This window comes from Echinops telfairi, unplaced genomic scaffold (genome assembly GCF_000313985.2).
Source record: "Echinops telfairi isolate 266 unplaced genomic scaffold, ASM31398v2 ScPeMD7_7448;HRSCAF=8486, whole genome shotgun sequence".
In the NCBI taxonomy this organism is placed as follows: Eukaryota; Metazoa; Chordata; class Mammalia; order Afrosoricida; family Tenrecidae; genus Echinops; species Echinops telfairi.
Genome location: NW_022111348.1, coordinates 42,156 through 51,619, shown reverse-complemented (window position 1 = coordinate 51,619; position 9,464 = coordinate 42,156). Strand labels below are relative to the sequence as shown.

The following is a 9,464-nucleotide window of genomic DNA, read 5'->3' as shown; positions in this document are numbered from 1 at the left end:
TGGTAGTTCATGGACCCCACTCAGAAGAAGCTGTATCAGGATGTGATAATAGAGAACTATAACAACTTGTTATCAGTGGGATATCAGGGATTAAAACCAGATACACTCTCCAAGCTGGAACAAGGAGAAGAGCCATGAATAATAGGAGATGAAATCCATCATATAAACCGCCCAGAAATCAAGAAAGTTGACAGTCATCTGAAAGAGCACTTTCAAAACCAAAGCTTTCTCGAAAGAATGGAGCCAGGCCATGGAAATAATGTATTGGAAAATATTGTTTTCCTGAGCAAGACCCATCTTCTTTTCATGCAAAATCATGATATGTTTGGTTTCTGTAGGGAAACTTTGAAATCCAATTCAAGTGTAGTCAACCAGAATAGAAGATTGGAAATAAAGAATCCTGCTGAGTTTAATGGCACTAGAAAAATCCTGCATAGAAAGCATGACCAATCTTATGGTAACATTAAATCCTCTGAAACTTCAAAACTCATCATCACTCAATCGCAAGTCTTGAAATAGCAGAGAATTCACAAAATACAGCAAGCCCAGGGATATGTTGAATGTGGCCAAGACTACATCAAGAAATATCACCTCATTCCCCATGGGAACAATTGTACAGAAGGAACTCCATGGATATAGTCAATATGGCAAAGCTTTGAGGATTTTCATGTTCATCCAACATCAGAAAACTCATACAGAAGAGAAACCCCATAGTGTCATTAACTATAGAAAAGGGTCCACTGTGAAGAACAGTCCCATCATACATCAGCAAACCCATATGGCTGAAAAACCGGACATTTACAGCCAATGTGGCAACAGTTTCACCATGAGGCACTGTCATATGGTGCATTGGCTCACACATTCTGGAGAGAAGCCCTATGTATGCAATGAATGTGGGAAAGACTTCACTGTGAAGAGTAACGTCATTGTTCATCAGCGAACTCATACAGGAGAGAGACCCTATATATGCAATGAATGTGGAAGAGGCTTTACGATGAAGAGCAATATTGTCCTACATGAACGATCTCAGACAGGTGTACAGTCTTACATATGCAATGAATGTGGAAAAGGCTTCGATGTGAAACACTCTCATTATACATCAACGAACTCATACTGGAGAGAAATCCTATATATGCAATGAGTGTGGACATACATTCACAACAAAACTCACTCTTGTTATACACCAGCGGACTCACACTGGAGAGAAATCCTACGAATGAAATGAATGTGGTAAAGCCTTCAGCCAGAAGATAAGTCTCATACAACATGAGCAGTGCCATACAGGCAACACTCCATTTGTATGTACGGAGTGTGGAAAATCCTATTGCCACAATATGGTCTGATTGCCCATCAGAGAATTCACACAAGAGAGAAACCATATGAGTGGCATGAATATGGGAAAGCTTTCACCACAAAGTCAGTTCTCAATGTACATCAAAGAACTCATACAGGAGAGAGACCATACAGATGCAGCAATTGTGAGAAGGCTTTCCCCCACTTATCAAACCTTGTTAAACAGAGAATGCACATCCAAGAAATCGGTGCATTTAGTCAAGTAAGAAGTTCCTTTCTTAGAAAGTCAGAATTCATTACATAAACATGATCTCATGTAGAAGGGTGTAAAAAACCAAGCAATCAGTGAATAAAGGACTGTGTGAAAGGTCTCTGAGGCAATTTAGCCCTCTGGAAACATCAGGATTAAAATATAATCAGGATGAGTCTGCATAAAGTAATGCGAGATGTACACCCTAAGGTGATTGAAGAATATGGCTGGAAGCAAAACTTGTTCAATGCAGTGAATGTGGTAGTGCCTTTAGTGATCATTACTGAACATTTTCTGTCAGCAAAAAACATTAAGAGATAAATGGAACATTTAATGTGAAAATGCCTTCGGACAATTGTCTGCAACTTGAGTGCATATTTATACCGAAGTAACTCCTACAAATAGACTATATAGATGTATTTTGTTGTTTCAATAGCTTGTCATTGAGCTTCTAGCTGATACTAATATAAGGACCATTCTGGGAAAGTGCTTAAAAAATAAAATTCTAGCAGCTATCGGAGTTCATCCACAAAGAAAACTTGAAAAAGACAATGACTACAACAGTATTTCGGTAATATATTTTGTTGCATTTTTATCACAAAATAGGGAAAATAAAATTTATGACTGTGCTAAAAAAATCATCTAGGATGTGGAAAAATCAGTGTCCTTATGCACTGAAAGATGGTGCAGTCTCTGGAAAACAGTGTACTAATTCCTCAAAATAGTATACATATTATCACGTTGTTATTGTTAGATATCATCAAAACAAATCACACGCATAGCAACCCTATGTATAATAGAAAAAAACACTGCTTTGTCCTGCACCATCCTTACAATTACTATAATGTTTGAGCCCATTGTTGCAGCCACTGAATCAATTCATCTTGTTGATGGTCTATTCTATTATTGTGATCCTTGTATGAAACTGATGTCCTTCTCCAGGGACTGATAACATATCCTTCTGATAACATCTTCAAAGTATGAGGGAAGTCTTGGCATCATCGCTTCCAATCATCTGTACTTGTTACAAAACAGATTTGTTAGTTCATCTGGCACTCTATTGTAATTTTAGTATTCTTTGTGAACTCATAGTTCAGATGCATGATTTCTCCTCAGGTCCCCCGTATTCATTGTCCTGTTTTCATGTCCATTTGAGCCCACTGGAAATACAACAGCTTGGTTCAAGAGCGGCTTAGTCCTCAAAGTGATGTGTTTGCTCTTTAACATTTTAAATCAGTGGTTCTCAACCTGTGGGTCGCGACCCCATTTGGGCTGGAACAACCCTTTCACAAGAATCACTGGATTAATAGCAGTAGCAAAATTACAGTTATGAAGTAGCCACAAAAATAATTTTATCGTTGGGGGCCACCGCAACGTGAGGAACTGTATTAAAGGGTCACAGCATTAAGAAGGTTGAGAACCACTTTGCTAGACCCAAGGTAATGCTGAAGCACACATACACGGTGTTGTCTAAGGCAGTTTAAGCCTACAAATGTTGCAAGCAGACAAGGACTTGCCCAGACCCAGCATCCCAGAGTGGGAGGTGTTATCCTGGTGGGTGTGGTTTTCCCCCAGTATAAATGTAAGTGGACTCTCTCTCTAAGCTGTGCAGCTTTTGGCCAGGTCCAGGAATTCACCAGAGTTGTGGATCTCTAGACATGAGACATCATCTTCCCATTTCTCCTATATAGCTTGGATTCATCCATCTGCGCAGCCTCCCATCTAACCTGCTCATCTTGGATTCCTCAAGCACTCGATCAAGCGAAAGGTCTACAATGATATTTGAGACTTGCCAGTGTCTACAACTGTGAATTGAAAAGGTCAGTAGTGTGACTAGAATTTTTTTTCCTAATATTTCAGACAGGGTAACGGGATGGGAGAAAAACTGTGCTTTGTACTCTGGTAAAGGGTACAATCTCAAAAACTCACTAGGGATGTTCTACCCTGTGCTTTAGGGTCTCTGTGAATCAGCATTGACTCAATATCTTTCAGTGACTACGGGTGCTGGGGTCAAGATTGTGGAGGGCTGGGATCACCCACTTGGCTCTCCCTGAGGTCTGAGCAGATGCAGCTGGCCATTCATGGGTCAGGATTTCTTCTGTAGCAGATTCATCAGAATGAGCACAGGGACCCAGTCAGCATCTTGGAGCTTGCCATCCGGAGTTATGTTGGAACATGAGACTTCACCCATTGCTTCTCTGGAGGGGCTGTCCATAGAATTTTTCCACCCTTGTTCATGACAGTTTTTGTCCAGAGATAGAGGGAGAAGGTGAAATTCAGGGTGGAATCCTGGCCCTTAATTTCGTTGCCCCTGGCTGTTCTAGCGACAATCTCACAGGACATCTTTTGCTTTGAGAGCCAGTTGTCTTCATATTCTAAGTTTCCAGAGTTTTCAGATAACATTTGATATTAAGTTGTTTTAGTTTATGGTGGCCCGTGTTTGTCAGAGAAGAATTGTGCCTCATAGGGTTTTCAAAGGTTGGTTTTTCAAAAGAAAGTCACCAGGTCTGTCTCTTAAAGTGTCTCTGAGGAGAAACCAACAATCTTCTAAGTCAGCTGCTAAACATTTTAATTATTTGTGTTATTGGGGGTTCCAAGTTTAAAGAAAACTATTAATTTCATATTTAAGCAAGAAGAAAAATGACACATTTTTCAGGTTTTTATTTTGGAGACTTTAAAGATTTTTTTAAAGTAAAATCTTCTTTTTAAGAGTTTTGGGTTTGCATTTATATTTGCTTTGTTTCATTTTCTACTAAAATTCTCTAAGGCTTTATAAAAAAGGCTTTGCATTTCATTTGCTGTTGCTGATGTTTCTGAAATGGTTGCTAGGTGTGGCATATGAGTAGATCAATTAAAATCAGGGGGAGATAACATATGTCTAAATAAGAGACCGTGACAGGATTTTGACAATGGCATCTCGGTGAGTCTAACCCAATAAGAATTGAGTTGGAAGATTACATTCCTGTAGTGAGAATATTTCTTATAGAATCTAAAATTTAGATGCATAATTCATTAGTTCTGTATATGGATTAGAAAATGTCTGTCATTGATGGGATGTTTTAGGATACTCTTGTTGTTAAGGAATTAGGAATTGGCTGTGACTCATACTTACCCTAAGAACTAATAGTTAGCCTATGTCAAAATGGTGTAAATACAGGCCAATATATGGTCATCCTAAAAATCATAATGTTGGAGCTGATTTCTGCAGTTATCACATCAATCCAGCTCAATGAATTGTTTATACTAATAAGGAGTTTATACTAATCACTGCTATAAAACCATTAATGTAATCATTCAACTTGTTAATTTTGTTTTCAAATATCCTATTCACTTTATGTCTCTGATTTTCCTTGCAAGAGTTGATAGAAGAACTTCTCTAATCTTCCTTGCCAAGATGCTGATAGAAGATCTGCTCCGATCTTCCTTGCAAGACATCTCTGATCTTCCATAGAAGATGCTTAAAGAAGACTTGCTCTGATCTTCCTTGCAAGATGCCTCTTATCTTCCTTGTGAGATGCTGATAGACAATATCTTTTACACTGGACCAGTAATGTGGGTTATTTTGCCTCCTATTCACCCTTAGCCCTCACCCTCCCTGCTGCCCTTGCCAGCAATAAAAACAAAGTTTTTGCCTAAGCATAGGTTTAGCATATAAAACTGGAAGAATAAGGATGAGAATTTGTGTTTTGGGTTATGAGATTGTATGTTTACTCTATTATTGACCTGTGGTAATGTGTAACCAGTTAATGAGTTATTAGCAAATGCATTTAAAACAATGCCGCTGTGAGGACTATGCTCAGGTCCATAGGCACATAGGCGGTCCTGACCCCGGTCATGGTACTTTCAACGGCCTCATCTGCATGTGAAGGCTGGACGGTGAATAAGGAACACTAGAGAAGAACTGATGCATTTGAATGATGGTGTTGGTGAAGAATATTGAAAATACCATGGACTTCCAGAAGAACAAACAAATCTATTTTGGAGGAAGTACATGCAGGAAGATTCTTCTATGCATGTCAAAATATTGCTTCACATTTTTGGACAAGTTATCAAGGGTGAGTTGTACCTGGGGAGGGACATCATGCTTAGTAAAGTAGACAGCAAAAAAAGTGGAGGACCATCTAATAAAATGGATTGACACGCACACACATAAAAAGGATACATTTATTCTTATTCACATTTGTAGTCGTTTGTCTAAGTACTTACAGTCGACAATTCATCAATATTGGGTAATGAATTCCATCCCTAAGTATTAGTGTAAAATGCCAAGAAAATAGAAATTCAAAGAAGTATTTATCAAATATATTGTCTAGTAATTACAAGACATAATGAAGTCTCACAATTTCTAGCTTATGTGTCATTTATTGAAATGCTACAAGCATCATGATATATTCTTCAGGGGAAAAGGATGAAAATATAACAATATGTTCAGCAAAATTAATATTTCACTACATCTGTGGAAGTTTTTAGGTATGATGTATGTTTGGTGTGTGTTGGAAATGTCAAAGAGATCATGAAAATTTTGTTGGAAAGAAATGCAAAAAAAAAAAGAAAATAGACTAATTATTTAGAAATCCCTCCTCAGGCTCTCTCTGTACCTGGTCACCACAATGTATCCTCATTGCTCCTAAAGCCCAGCTCAACCATCTGCCAAGGTATATATTTTTATGTGCTCCCTTTCCCTTCCTGTACAGCACAAGGTCATATGCTCACAACTCAAAAATATCACTGCAGGTGAAAACTGACTTCTGGACATATCCTTCTGGAAAATCTTCTCTGGAATGATGTTTCAGACTTTCCTGCAATGGAGCACGTAGTGAGTTTTGTGTGTTAACTGAATACATGAGCAGGTGTCCACACGAAGGAACCCAAGGCAGTAATGGTGCAGAGCTCTTAGATACACTTTGGGGATCAGAAGAAAGAGACTAAGATTCAGGTGCGCCTGATCCACACCATGATATTTTCAACATCCTCATATGAATATGAAAGGTGGACCATGAGAAGAAAAGCAAAATGAGAGTCCATCCATTCAACTTATCAGCTTTCTAGCGATGAATATTGAAAGTAACATGTATTATAAGAACAATAAAAAATATATAAATCTTAGAAGAAATGCAAACAGAATGATGTGTAGAAGAAAGAATATTGAAATTTCTTTTTTTGACTTTAAACACGTTATCATGATGTAACAGAGAACATCATTTTTGATGATCTGTTGATGATCAGCAGAGAACCTGGAGAAGAACATTATTTTTGGTAAAACAGGACAAGGAAAAGAAAAATATTCAATAAATGGACTGATAGAGTCGCTGCAACCACGGACTCTTATGTAACCACACCCATGAGGACTGGGCTGCGTTTGCTTCACTTGCACAGACTCCACGAGGCTGAAAGGACTCAATGGCACAAAACAACAACAACGACCACTATTAAAACCTATCCCTTTGGTCCCGGAAGTTTTGCAGATTTCATCTATTACAAAAATAATTTAGAAAGATATTTTAGGAATTTATTTTAGGCACACATGTGCCTCTGGCCTTTGGGTCATGAGCCAGCCTCGAGACTTTGTAAATTTAGATCTAATTTGTCTTTTATGGTCCATGCTTAGGTTTTACTATATAATCATTCCTCATAAACCCACATCTTATATATCCTTTTAAGAATGCTATGAAATCATTGTTTATGTTTAGAACCTGCCTCATTTTGAATTGTTGTTGCATAGTCTGAAGCATAGGTCCCAAGTAATTCTTCTCCAAATGGCTAATTCTTCCACAAGCATTTATTGAAGAAATCCTTTATTGGATGATCTTAGCACTTAATTAGATCAGTTTACATTAGATATATAAGTTCGCTTTTGTACTTTTCATTGAGTTACATTGTTTGCGATGGAGTTCTCAGGTGAAACAAATGTTGGGTGGTTCCAACCCACACTGCAGTGCCTTGGAAGTTAGGCTTAGTGAACTACTTCTCAAAGTAAAACAAGAAAATCAGTTTTATTCTGCACAACATGGTCCACACTGCGTCAAAATCACATCGCAGGAAACAAAAACAACACTGGGTGGCTTTAAAAAATTACTATGAGCATATAGAAACTGTGGTGACACTGTGGTTAGGGCATTGGACAACTAAAACCCAGCTGTTACAAAGAAAAACTAAATTGTTTTTCTCATAAAACTCACAGGTCCTTATGAGTGGCTTCATGTCCTTATTGACAAGCACAGCAAGAGACCTCTGCCCTGCCTGCTAAGGGGATAATCAAAGGACTGTGTGAAAGAAGACTCCGTGAACACCTTAACCTTGAAGCCAGCCCCCAGTAAACGTCTGGCACTGGACTGTACTAAAGATAATTCTCACCCAGAGCAGCATCCCCGATAAAACTGAAGGGAACGAGGTATGAGGACCAAAGATGAATTAAGCAAATAATTTCAGAGCTGCTTGACCATCTGCAGATCAGCAGCACCCTCCAATTTGAAACATCCACCTAAAACCTAGAAGTGTTCCCCTAACCAGTATGTCTTCTCGCCTCAAGAGGGGGACCCACTGTGCTCCCAGAGTGAAGGGTATATTATCTCATCTTAAGGTGTTTTTCTCAATTCACAAGAGAGACCCACTTCATTTCTGTTGAAGTGACTCTATGCTTTAATAATCTCATGGCTTAACTCTTTGCTGCTGTGTGTGTATGTGTGCGTGAGTGAAGCTTAGCTCCGGACCAGAACCAAGCACCTGAGTTTTGAGATTACTCATTCCTTACTCATGCGGGGAACTGAACTTCAGGATTTGCAGTCTCAGAAGTCCTACAAAGAGTCACTGGGAAGTAGAATCACATCCATGGTAATGGGGTGATGAAATCTCACCCCCTGTTATTCTTCCCCCACTCCCCTAGAAGCCCGACTTATAAGAAACAGGTGACTGTTTCTCGGTCCCCTCTATGACCCTTAGGAAGAAATCCAGCCCCGGGAACCATTTGTATATGTTGTAGCAGCAAGGTGCCCTGGAGTCCATGTGTCAAGGGTGCCTTTATCTCAGCGTGCATCTCCGTAATGTTGTTGCTGTTAGGTGACCTCGAATTGATTTTGATCATAGTGACCCTGTGTACTATAACAGAACAAAACACTGCCTGGTCCTGTGTCATGCTCAAAATTGTTCTTATACTTGAACCCAGTGTTGCAATCCCTGCATCAATCCATCTTGTTGAGGGTCTTCCTCTTTATTTTGGATACCCTTCTGCTTTACCAAGCATGATGTCCTTCTTCAGAGACTGATCTCTGCTTAAAACATGTACAAAGTATGTAAAATAAAGTCGCACAATACTTGTCTCTAAGGAATATTCTGGCTGATGGTTGATCAACATGATAAATCCAAGTAATGCAGCTGAATTCAACATATGAAAAAATTTGAAAAGTACAATGATGTGTTGCTCATATATTTACCACAATAAACACTTTAAAAAGTAACCGACACATGAACATTTCATCAGACAGCCAGGCACTGAGCGGAATACTTGTCAGCACAATAATTTATTAACATCTGATATAAAATCTGAAGAGAAGTTATGGCATAAATTAGAAATTAAATCTATATGTGCACTCTTACTAGTACTAGCTACTTTAATTGTCAAAAATGATAATTCTGAATAAACAATAATAATAGACATGCATTATAAGTTTGTAATATAGGGAAATGTAAGTGATATAACAAAGAGAGAACAGATAGGGAGAGGAATGGGATGTTTTGACAGGTGCAACCAAGGGGTAGGTTCTAACAGTGCACCTTTAGCTAGCAGCCATGGGTTTAAGCCTTGTGCTTCCAAGTTCCTTATACTGTGACCTACAATATGTAGGAGGCACTCACATAATTAATATGTATTTGTAGCTATGTAGAGTGATGATAAACAAGTGTTTTCCTATCTCAATACCATGAC

The 9,464-nt window shown here is 38.7% G+C and overlaps 1 pseudogene; it reads left to right on the top strand.

The window, feature by feature from the left end:
- The first annotated feature begins 553 nt into the window (after positions 1-553).
- On the top strand, positions 554-1,597 carry LOC101653444 (annotated as a pseudogene).
- Positions 1,598-9,464: the final 7,867 nt, after the last annotated feature.